We start from the raw sequence: 12,966 nt of genomic DNA, 5'->3' as shown, positions 1-12,966 counted from the left end.
AGGGTCCCAGAACCAAGAGAGACCTCTCCTCTCGATCCTGGGCCACAGCCATACAGTTTCTAAACAATGTAAGTTTCTATATGTTTACATGGTTGGTTCTGAGCATCTATGGGCCTGGCGGGTGAGAGAGATTTGTCCTGACTGTGGGCCAGGCAGGAAAACTCTAACTACAACAAATAGAACAGTCAGGTGGTCCATGCCTGAAATCCTAGCATTTGGCAGGAGTATGAGGATCAGAACTTTAAAGTCATCTTTAGCTATATAGTTAGTTTGGGGTTAGTCAGGGCTACATGAGCCCCTGTCCCTAAAAAAGAAAGAAAAGAAAGGAAGGAAGGAAGGAAGGGAGGGAGGGAGGGAGGGAGGAAGGAAGGAAGGAAGGAAGGAAGAATGAAAGAAAGAAAGAAAAGAAGGAAGGAAGGAAGAAAGAAAAGAAAAAGAAAAGTACATGAGAAAGCAAAAGACTGTAGGGAATACAAGGGAAATGGCTGTATCAGAAGATGATCATTAGAAAAGAAGAGAAAAAAGTGATGTAGTTGCAGTAGACAGGTGCTCTTCTTTATCTATGCCCTCTCTGGCAGGACACAGCCCAGCACACACACTTTAGGTTCCCTGTGTCTGAGCTAGCTACTTTGTACCTAAGTGAGTAATGTCATCAGGAGTGTTTTTTTAAAAAAGATGCTATGCTCATTTATTACATAAGCATTGCTTGGTGACAGCTCCCTGCCAGTCATTAAGCTCATCAATGGCAATGAGGTAATTGATGCCATCTCTCTACCTAAGAACCAGAGAGCTCAAAAGATTCTTTAAAAGTCCCCACCTAGCCCACGGTTTCACTACAAGTTCCTTTGCACAGTCAACTCTTCTCAGTTTAAAACTGTAAGCACCATAGAGATATTAATCTTAGATATTTCTTGGAGGGGGCCACAAGGATAGAAGAATTCTAACATGGTGTAGTAAAATCAAATGGCAAGACAGTAGCAGGTGTGACATACTTCTAAAAGGGAACCTCAGAGCATGGCTGGCATTTCAAACTTGGTTTTATTGAAAAGTAACAGCTGGTGGCACTGGGTACTGGCAGACCTTGGTCTCCAGACCCAGACTGCAGGCTTACCAGTACTTTCCTCCTTGGATTTTTGTGAGGGTCAATGGTGAGAGGCAGGTATGATCCTAAGCACGTGGCAAACCTTCAATACACAACTGTCACTGCCATGACTGTCATGTCCTCTCCCATTATCTGGAGGAACGCCATAAAGTGCTGCATTTTCTCCTACCACTGAGGCAAACAGGAAGAAATAGTTATATGCAAATATACTTCTCACAAGAGATAGAGCCATCTTTACTTTCTGCATTTATAATTAGTAACCGTGACCAGAACACAGTAGCCCCAAGTCACAGGGAGGTGAGGATTCGCTCAGTAAGATGGGGGAAGGGAAATGGCACCAAATGAACACACTTATCATTTCTATAGTTGTTTTGGGATTTATGGGATATAGACAGGGCTGCATGAGCTGCTCTTTCAGATGTCATGTAAGCAAAGCTTTATGCATATAATTAAATGTGCTAAGCATTATCCACTAACCATCCTCTAGAAACCTAGTGTGGAAGGAATCTGAACGTGCACCAAGTTAACCACATCTCTTGGAAGAAAAATAAAGCACAAAGGTAAAGACTGTACAAATAAACAGAATTTAACTTCGGGCTGCTCATCAACATTTATTGTTTAGAACCTGCATAATCCATTACCTTCCAAGATTTTTTATAGTGTATATATGAAATGTGCCGATCCTAATTGAAATGCTGAGTTGTTTGTTTCTCTGAGGCTCAAATGCTTGGTACATCTTCTGAATAGCAAATATCCAGAACAATGCATAATGCTGGGAACGTGCAGACAATGTGCCATGAGAGGGTTTGCCGGGAAACCAAGAGCAGCTCGTTTCAAAGCCACCTTCCACCACAGATGGCTCGAAATAAAATAGCTTCGATATCTAGGTGACCTATTTCTCAAAACTATTGTTGTGATTACCATGTGTGTGTGTGTGTGTGTGTGTGTGTGTGTGTGTGTGTGTATGTGTGTGTGTCTGTGTGTCTGTATGTGTGTGTGTCTGTGTGTCTGTGGTGGGGAATGTGGCTGTGCTCACTGGGACTTCAAATCGTCTTCCTGGCTGAACAGGATCACAGATTTAAATGCTACTTTCCCAGCTTCTGGAATGAGCTCAGCCAGGTTCTCTTCAAATAATCACCCTCTATTCCAAATGTGGTGGTATTGTGTTCCCCAAAATATTATGTACCCTAATAAACTTATCTGGGGTCAGGGCACAGAACAGCCACTAGATACAGAGGCTAGAAAATGGTGGCACTCACATCTTTAATCCTAGCATTCCAGAGGCAGAAATCCCTCTGGATCTCTGTGAGTTCAAGGCCACATTGGAAACAGTCGGGCATGGTGACACACACCTTTAGTCCCAAGAAGTGAGCCTTTAATCCTAGGGAGTAATGGCTGGGAAAGAAAGCAGAAAGATATATAAGGCATGAAGACCAGAAACTAGAAGCATTTGGCTGGTTAGGCTTTTAGGCTTTGAGCAGCACTGAGATACAGCTGAGATACATTTGGATGAGGACTCAAACTTCCAGCCTTAGGAAACAGGATCCGCTGAGGAACTGGCGATGTAAAGTTGGGTGTGGCTTGTTCTCCTTCTCTGATCTTCCAGCATTTACCCCAATACCTGGCACCAGGTTTGATTTTATTAATAAGTACCTTTCAGATTCATGCTACATTCCAAAGGCTCCAGAAGTGGGGACTGTGGGTGTACTGAGTTACAGAAGTGTAGCAGGTGTGAAGCTAGCCCATCCAAAGTGAGCCAGAATATCATGATTGCTGTATTCAGGAGTCTAATTTACCTCATAGCCCTAAAGGATTTCCTCTATCTTTAATAGTTTCTTTTCCTAAAAATGAAAGAAAGTTACTTTGATAATAAAGGAGATCTTTTTGGCCTCATTGGCTTCTCTACTCTACTTCCAATGGACCTAGGAAGTGTGTGTTTGGTATGTTTCCACGCCCTACCATTTAGGAGTGTACACAGCACATGGGATGGTAGAAGGACAGGACATTGCAGAATAAATAATAGGGTGTAGCTGGGCAGTGGTGGCGCATGCCTTTAATCCCAGCACTTGGGAGGCAGAGCCAGGCAGATCTCTGTGAGTTCGAGGCCAGCCTGGGAAACCAAGTGAGTTCCAGGAAAAGGCGCAAAGCTACACAAAGAAACCCTGTCTCCAAAAACCAAAAAAAAAAAAAAAAAAATAGGGTGTAAAGCCAACTACATTGTTTCCTCAAGATTTGGTTCAGTGCTTTACAAATATTAGTAAAAATGTAAAAAGTAATATATTTAATTGGCTTCCTATATTTGTGCCTCTATCACCTTGCTGTGTGTTTGGCACAAAGCAAGTCTTTAGGTAAGTGTCAGCTTGAGTGAATAGTCCTTTATAATAAACAGTATCTTCTGGATATTGAATTGAATCTGATTGATATCTCTTTGGCAAAAGAAATTCTCTTTTTTTATTAAGAAATTTTTCTATTCATTTTACATACCAACCACAGATTCCCCTGTCCTCCCTCCACCCCCCAGCCTTCCCCTCTCCTAGACCACCCTCCCCCCATTCCCACCAAGGCAAGGTTTCCCATGGGGAGTCAGCAGAGCTTGGTACATTCAGCTGAGGCCGGTCCAAGCCCCTCCTCCCTGTACCAAGGCTGTGCAAAGTCTCACCATGGGCACTAGGCTCCAAAAAGCCAACTCATGCACTGGGACAGGTCCCGATCCCACTGCCTGGCAGCCCCCTAAAAAGTTCAAGCTAAACAACTGTCTCACTTATCCAGAGGGCTCCTCAGCTATTGGTCCACAGTCCATGTGTTTCCACTAGTTTGACTAGTTGTCTTTACTTTTTCCAATCATGGTCTCGATATCCCTTGCTCATAGAATCCCTCCTCTCTCTCATCAATTGGACTCCTGAAGCTCTGCCTGGGACCTGGCTGTGGATCTCTGCATCTGCTTCCATCAGTCACTGGATGAGAGTTCTATGGTGACATTTAGGGTATTCAGCCATCTGATCACCAGAGTAGGCCAGCTCAGGCACCCTCTCAACTATTGCCAGTAGTCCATGGTGGAATCATCCTTATGGATTCCAGGGAACCTCCCTAGTACTCTGCTTCTCCCTATTCCCATGGTATCTTCATTTACCATGGTATCTCTTTCCTTGCTTTCCCACTCTGTTCCCATTCCAGCTCAAACATCCCACTCCCCTAAGCTCTCATGCCCTGTTCCTTGCTCTCCATTACCCCCCCACCCACCCACACACACACACACTTCCAGTTTGCTCATGTAGATCTCATCCAGGAAATTCTTTTTACTAGGGACTAAGGAAGTTCTTGGCCACTCAAACAGTGTCTTTCAGACACTTTGGACATCATTCCTTTGGGGATTCAGATTGTTCATTGTATTTAGGTTTCTATGGATTTGCTTTCCTTGGAATCCTGAGGAAACAACTACAGGTGGAAAAGACAATGTTCTTAAAGCTCTGTAGTGTGTTCCTTCCTTCGTGTCACTTGGTTTATACAGACTGCATAATGAATGAGGGAGAATGCAGAGAAGTAATTGCTAAAAATAACTGTCAAAGACATAAAGATGTACGAGAGAATTAGCCTATGAATATTAAGAAGTATCAGCCTTTCCCTGTTTAACCAGTGATTTACCTGTTTTTAAAGAATTGCCTGGAACAGGACAGATGAGATAGCTCAACAGGTAATAGTGTTTGCTGCCATGCCTGATGACCTGAATTCAACCCCCTGGACCTACATGGCAAAAAAGGAAAAACTACTACAAATTGTCCTCTGACCTGCCCACATGTACCTTGATACAAGCACACCCATGCACATGAATGCATGAAAAATACATAGATTCAAAATTGCCTATAATTAAACACAAAAAGGAAAGAAAAGATCTTTAAAAAGCTGATCAGCTTTCATACTGTAATATTACCCCAAACTGGTGTTAAGAACCCAAAGAGGAAGCCATCACAGCACAAGCCACCCGGAATCTGTTAGACTCTACCTATTCCATTAAAATATATTTTTTTTAGCCATACAAATATTTCTTAATTTTGAAAGAGTATTTTTACATGATCCACATTAGAAAAGCTCCCAATGAATAATGCACGTGGGAGGTTACTGATTTGTAAGGTTGAATTCTATTTTTTCTTTAAAGATGATTTTTTTTTCACAGATTAAGTGCAGGAAACTAAAACATTTTTTTTTTCCTTAAAGATATGTACAAGCTAGAAAGTAGAGGTATTATACCAGTTTATAAATTTTTGTAAGATGCTGGTGTGCTAAATGCTATGTAAATCAGCTCATTAACATCACATTACATACACAGGGATGCTGGTTCTATGTGGTTGAATATGAAGCAGTGTGCGTTTTTCTCTCTCTAGTCTGATGATGAGAGAACTAGGTTACACAGCACTAATGGCTTAGAAAGACCAAGACCAGGGGCTGTAAAATGTAGTGACTGTATCCTAAAATTCTCAATATTTCCTTTAACTGAAATAAAATAAAGACCTTGTGTGGTGGCATTTTTCTTTTTTCAGAATTCAAAGATTTCATGAAGCACATGATGAGTGTATTTCACTCCTCCCCACATGCCTCTTTGATACCATGCAACTATCTTACTCTTGTGAGAGCAGGGTAAGTTCTCCTAAATAACATGCAACAGAGCTGCAGAGGAAAAAGAAGAAAAGAAGGTACAGATCAGAATAAACCATAGCTATTTCCCCCTCTCTCTCTCTCTCTCTCTCTCTCTCTCTCTCTCTCTCTCTCTCTCCCTCTATGTATGTGTATGAGTGCGTGTGACAGTGAATGTGTGTGTGCATGTGACTGTGTGTGTGTTAGTGTGTGTGCATGAGTATGATTGTGCATGTGTGACTGTGTGGTATGACTGTGTTGTGTCAGTGTGTGTGTGTGTGTGTGTGTGTGTGTGTGTAATCATGTGTTCATGCATATTCACATATGTGTGTGGAGGTGATGTGGGAGACAGAGGCTAACATCAGGAAGTCTTCCTCAAATTATCTTCTACCTAATGCACTGAGGCAAGGACTCTTAATTGAACTCAGAGCTCTCTGATGACCAGTCTAACTAGCCAGCTTGCTCTAAGATTCCATCTCTGCCTCCCAAGCACTGGAATTACATACATTTGCATGTGTTTGGGTTCCTGTTTCCACCTGGAGTTTACATGAGTTCTAGAGCTCCAACTCTGGTCCTCACACTCACATGCAGCAAGTGCTTTAACTGACTAAGCCATCTCCCCAACCCTACTCCTCTTATTGTTAATGTTGGTTTTAGCAGTTATCAAGATAATTTTGCTCCTGTAGACAAAACCTGAGACAGGGATTATTTATATTATGTAGTTTCACTCTTCATTTTACTTTCATTTTTAATGAGACCAAAATATTGTCTCCTTTCACCTATGACTGGTATTGCTTCCATGATAACCTTTCCTTAGCTATGATTTAATAGGACTGCCATTATATTTTAAAGCCTTGGGTCAAGTACACTTTACTCAACTTGGCAAAATGAAAGTAAACTAATGAATTCCCTAGTACAGAAGACACCATGAATTTCAAAAACACAAAGGATCCAAGGTAGATCTGAGCTGAAATGTCCATCTTGGAGACTACCAATTCTTCTGGGACTGCTTTCATAGTCCCAGAAGATGCTGTGCAAGCTGCTAAGAGAGAGAGGCAACCAATAGTCCTTTCGAGCTGAGAAACTTGACCAGTGTGATAAGATATCCTAAGAGTACAGTACTGCCGCTCATATCTTGGCAGTAACCAACAATTCTCTGATTGGACATAAGGCCTACTCAACAGGAAAGAAACAGATCCAGTATTGGAAACCTGTGACCACCCCAGGCGAGTGGTTGTAGATGTTAAAAGAGAACCTACCATTGCCACTTCTGCAAACAATCATAATTCCCAGGTGCATTCATGATGTATCATCTTATATTTTCATCACTTTCTCTCTTGCATCCTTTCCTATCCTTGGTCACTCCATGCTTCAGACCTATCATTTTTCTTTTCTTTCCTTTTTCTCTTGTGAACTTCCAATGGACTTATCTATTGGTATTTTGCAGTTAGTTACTACTTGTGTAAGTTTCGTAATTTTTATTTTGCTGTCCTCTTTACCTTCTGTATCTTTTTTTAAAAAAAGTATGTCAAGTGGCCTTTCAAATTTTTTGATGTTGGATTCTGTCTCCTTGAACTGACTGTGTGAGAGGGGAACATTTTGCTGGCTAGTTTCTGAAGTCCTTGTTGGCTCTTGACTCTGCTGCATCTCACTTTTACTGTCTTCTCCATGGGTTCCTTCTCTCTGACCACATGCTGAACATGGTATTTTCATGGAATATTCTGAGCTTCCCTAAACCCAGTCACTTGCTTCTTGCCTCTTTCTGGTTTGTGAGTTAGAGCAATCTGGAAACTTCCTCTAAATTTAGGATCTGATGTTTTTTCCCAAGGTCACCAAGAAGACTTACAGTCAGGCGACTTACTTTCCATGGTGGTTTGAATGTGAATGGTCACCATAGGCTCATATATTTGAATGCTTAGTTACCTGGGAGTGGAACTGCTTGAAAAGGATTAGATTAGGAGATTAGGAGGTGTCTTCTTGGAATAGGTATGACCTTGTTGGAAGTAGTGTGTTACTGGGGTGGGTTCTGAGTTTACAAAAGCCCATGCCAGGCCCAGTGTCTCTCTGTCTGCCTGTAGATCAGAATGGTAAGCTCTCAGCTACTTCTCTAGCACCATGCCTGCCTACCTACCACATGCTCCTCATCATAATGATAATGAACTAACCCTCTGAAATTCAAGCTCCCAATTAAATGATTTCTTTCTTAAGAGTTGCTTTGATCACTGTGTCTCTTCAGAGCAATAGAACAGTAATATAGACTATTTCCTTTCCCCTTACTTTGGGATATAGCATTCCTCTCCTAAACCAAGGATAGTTCATCTAGAGTTAGTCTCCTCCTCTGTCACCCCCATTCATCTATCAAAAATTCATCTCATCTCTTTAGCTGTCTCTCTTGAATCAACAAATAACATAAAAGTAAACCCCGAAAGTCTTGTCTTCTTGGCTGAGAGCTTTTATCATCCTCAGATCTTAACCTGGACATATATCACAATCTTGTTTGCTCTCTAATGATTTTGAAAATTGCAGGCTTTATTTTTTTCTAGCTATTTAAATTGTCTTTATTGGGTAGGATTGACCTGGATCATCCTATCCATTATTACGTAGTGTCCTCAGTGTAGTTAGAATTCTTACTATTTTTCTCACTGTTCATTTCCTCTTATGTAAAAACGGTGATTACATGTTTGTTTGGACCATTTTAAGTAAATTGATGTATGTGCAACACTTCATGAGGAATAACACTCATATCATGAATGTTCATCAAAATGTAATGTAGTTTTCTTAATTATTTTTGTTTACTAAAACTACTTCATGTGAAAAATAAAAGCCTGGGTGCCTGCATCATCGAATTCCTTGCTAGAGATAGTAAATATAAGATATAGTAACTTGGTTTTACATGGTGTGTTATTAATATGCAGGACTGCTGTCCAGCACAGATGAGTTTTTATAGTTCCCTTAACTCTCCCTCTTCCCTTACCATATGCATTCCCAAGTCATTAACTGTATCCCTTAAAAGAACTTTGCCTAAGTAGAATATATTGGATTTATGAACTCCACATAACTCAAGGAATTTGTTTCAATCCTTAACATTCTTGGCAGGGCGACTGCTCAGAATTTTACTTGAAAAAGAAAATAGGATAGATCTGTCTTTGAAGGGAAGTGTGCATTCATCCTTATTTTCTTTTTACATTCTCAGTCATGACCATTATTTCCACCAGAGTAGAAAAGGTGGGTGCTAGAATCTGTGTAGTTAAGCTGTCTAAATCAAGATGGATGAAGGGGCAACCAAGTGAAACATCCAATTCCTGGCTCTCCATGCAGCCGCCTCCCCCTCCCTCTACCTACTGATATTGGCAAGGCATTTTCTAATGTGATGAAGACTCACAAAGAGAAGGGAATATATGAGCACTGAATGGAAGGATGCTAATATTTGTTCCTATTGTCTCAATAGATTTCATGTAATTTTAAAAGGGTGTCTATTAAAACTGTAATTACTTCCATACTAGAATTATTTTTAAAAGTCAGAAGCAGAAATTTACAAGAATAAATTGTAAAAGGTAATACGTAACAGAATCTAGTCATATAATGGATCTAGACACCGAGGCCTAAGAAACTGCTTTGTCACTAACAGAAGTGACTGAATTGATCCCTCAATTCTAGGACAAACTCAGAGAAAGCCTTGATTCAGTGGTCTGAGCAGCTATTTCCTGGAACAGGTAAGAAATGTGACTTCCACGTGTAGTAGTGACTTCCGTGAGGTGCAGGTGAGAGGGCAAACTGGAGCCCGAGAAGATAGTTCAGAGCGTGTGTCTGGTACGGCTGTGACACTGAAGAAAGACAGAAAGCCAAGATCAGAAGGGGAGCTTCAAATCAGAAAGGAGTTCAATTTGCAAGATGAAATCTAATATTCTGGTTCTAAGTCATAGATAAAAGCCAAGTTCCTGGTAGGATGATCTAACATGACATAAACTCTACAAAATGTGTTTAACATGTATGCAACATTTGAGTGTGTGTGTGTGTGTGTGTGTTGTGTGAATGAGTTAAGCCTTATATGTAGTATTTATATTTGTGGTGCTTGCACATGAGTGTGAGACCACACATGTGTGGAGACGAGACCAGGATGTTGGATGTGAATGTCTTCCTTTGCCACCATCTGCCTTACTGTTCTGTGGAAGGGTCTGCTCCTGGACTGGAAGTTCACTGTTGGGCTGTCTGGTCAGCAGGCTTTTATGGTGTCACCGCTCTGCACTTCCCAGTGCTGGAGTTACAAGCACTCACAAACATGAGCTCTCACAGACATTTTTCCTTTGGTGCTGGGCATCAAACCCAGGACCTCATGCTTGCACAGCATGTGTTCTAACCCACTGACTCATTTCCCCACTCCTTGATGGCTATAGAGCACCTACCATTTACTAAAGCTTTTAGTGGTATCCAGTACAAGTTATGCCCTTTGTCTCATTTAGTCTTCTCAGAGACTCATGAGTTCAGTGATAACATTATTCCTTTTTTTGTTGACAAGGAAATTGAAGCTTAAGAAAATTGGATTATCCCCAAATCACAAAGATACCCGTTTCTTTAACTTGTCTGTACTTTACCAACACTCAGTCCTTCCCTTGTGCTCTTTAACATCCATTTTCTCTACCTATAGATGTGTCTGAGAAGGAAGGAAATCTACCCCTCATATTCACTGCTGAGTCCTCACTTCCAAGCAAAGTGCCCAATGCAAAAGTGAATACTTCTTGGATAAGAGTAAATTAAAAGACCATTCTACCTTATCATAATTATCCCTATGCAGTGGCATCTGCTTCATTATGACTTTAAGAAACTATAGGCTGAGTCCCAACTGTGTGTTTCCCTAGCCACCAGCACAAGCCTACACCTTGGCCTTAATCATTAAATCTGTGTTTGCCATTGAGCTCATGGTCTTGAAGTCATTATAAATTTTTTAATGTTGTTTTCCAAGCTAGATCCAATCATATGCTACTGTTACTAGTTGTTATTTAACATTTTATCTTTTCAATATCAGTCAGTAATATTAGAAAGATTTAAGACCTGTGACTTTGGCTTAACTAAGAAATAGCATAGAGGCTTTCTTCAACTCTGTTCAGGAGCATTCATTTGTTGCTGAGACACTTATAACTGCTTCGGAAATCTGCATCAAGATGTAAAATAATATTACTGTACATTTGCATAATGTAATTATGTTTTCAGAGCTGTTTTCCATCACATCTATCATTTTATTTTATGTTTCCCTTTCGCAGAGCCTCGGTGAGCTCTAAATTCATATTGCCATAATAATATCTAACCGAATACTATTTAAACACTGATATGGGGATAAAAGTGCAGCCTTCGTTTGTGCAAGTCTACAGAAGCTGCTTGCTCATATACTGTCTTAATGTACCTCAGAACAGCATGAGAGAGATAGCCCAGCTGTCATCATCATTGTTTTGCACACCAGCAAATGGAACCTCAGTATTTTTGTTTATGTGTATATGTTTATGTACAGTAGAGTATGTCCTTGTGAGTACAGGTTTCCACAGAGGACATTTCACAGTTCCCTGACCATGAAGTTACAGGTGCATGTGACCCACCTCATGTGGGTGCTGTGAATTGAACTCTGGTCATTTCGTAGAGCAGTAAATGTGCTCTTAACTGCCAAACTGTCTCTCTAGCCACAGTAAATACCTTTTAAAGATATTGCAAATATCTATTATTTTAAAAATAAATAAAGGTTTATTTTAGTGTATATGTGTATGTGTGTGACTATGTAAATCTTTGTTTGCGTGTGTGCACATGTCTGTGTGCATGTGGGGCCAGAGAAGGGCACTGGATCCCTCAGAGATGATGCTGTTGGCATACGTAGGATACATAGTGCCTTATTTTTTGTTTCTGTGATAAGAGACCATGGCCAAGGCAACTTGTAGAAGAAAGCATTTAGTTTGGAGCTTACAGTTTCAGCGGGTTGGAGTCTATGATCATCATTGCAGATACATGGCAGCATGCTGGCAGACATGGGTCTGGAGCAATAGCTGAGAGCCACATCTTGATTCATAAGCGCACATCAGAGTGCTAGCAGGAAATAGCGTGGGCTTATGAAAACCTCAAAGCCTGCCCACTGTGGCACACCTCCTCCAACAAGGCCACCCCCCAATTCTTCCCAAACAGTTGCATCAACTGGGATCCAAGCATTCAAATATATGAGATATGGGAGTCAGTCTCATTAAAACCACCGTACTGCGCTTGCTACACATGTTCCTGTGTCTGAACTCCAGCCCTCATGATTACATAGCAAGAGCGCCTACCCACTGAGCTATCTCTTCAGCCCTCTCCTGGCTTCAGATAAAGGGCAATTGTGGGTGACATCCTTACTTGTACTAGTGGAAGACTTTGCCATTTCTCTGATCTTTATTCAGAGAAAGCATCACCATTTCCATAGACCTGAAGCATTCATTGTGTTCTTGACATGGTCATGCTCATTTCAACAATACACATTTACTTCATCTGCTCTCCACACAGAAGTCTCAGGGAAAAGCCATCATCATTTTTGACCCTGTCTTTAATAAGCTAGCTATATAATTTATTTCTTTTGTTTTTTTTTATTTTATAGTTTTTTTAAAATTTAATTTTACCTATCAGCCATGGGTTCCCCTGTCCTTCCCCCTCCCGCCCCCACTCCCTCCTTGCCCCCAGCCACCCCCTCCCATTCCCATCTCCTCCAGGGCAAGACTCCCCTGGGGATTCAGCTCAACCTGGTGGATTCAGTACAGGCAGGTCCATTCCCCTCCTTCCAGGCTGAGCAAAGTGTCCCCGCATAAGCCTCAGGTTCCAAACAGCCAGCTCATTCACCAAGGATGGGTCCAGGTCCCACTGCCTGGGTGCCTCCCAAGCAGTTCAAGCTATTCAATTGTCTCACTTATCCAGAAGGCCTGATCCAGCTGGGGGCTCCACAGCCTTTTGTTCATAATTCATGTGCTTCCATTAGTTTGGCTATTTGTCCCTGTGCCTCTCCAATCTTGGTCTCAACAATTCACACTCTTACAGTCCCTCCTCTTTCTTGACAATTGGACTCCTGGAGCTCCACCTGGGGCCTGGCCGAGGATCTCTGCATCCACTTCCACCAGTTATTGGATGAGAGTTCTAGCACGACAGTTAGGGTGTCTGGCCATCCGATCTTTATTTCTATGAGATTTCCTTTTTAAAAAATATTTTGAGGTTTTCCTGTATAACCTGAATTTTAA

The 12,966-nt window shown here is 41.3% G+C and overlaps 1 protein-coding gene across 3 annotated transcripts in view; it reads left to right on the top strand.

The window, feature by feature from the left end:
• The window catches only part of Jakmip2 (janus kinase and microtubule interacting protein 2), a 144,151-nt gene that overhangs the window by 41,727 nt on the left and 89,458 nt on the right, over positions 1–12,966 (top strand). The window contains exon 2 of one of the 3 annotated variants that reach the window (XM_036204478.1): positions 5,638–5,734. The exons of the other annotated variants lie outside the window; for them this stretch is intronic. The gene's annotated coding sequence lies outside the window, so the exon portion shown is untranslated. The remainder of the gene's footprint in view (positions 1–5,637; positions 5,735–12,966) is intronic. 3 annotated transcript variants of the gene reach the window in all.

Source organism: Onychomys torridus, chromosome 13 (genome assembly GCF_903995425.1).
Source record: "Onychomys torridus chromosome 13, mOncTor1.1, whole genome shotgun sequence".
Classification (NCBI taxonomy): Eukaryota; Metazoa; Chordata; class Mammalia; order Rodentia; family Cricetidae; genus Onychomys; species Onychomys torridus.
Note: the sequence above shows the minus strand (reverse complement) of the source record. Positions and strands in the feature narration are given on the sequence as shown.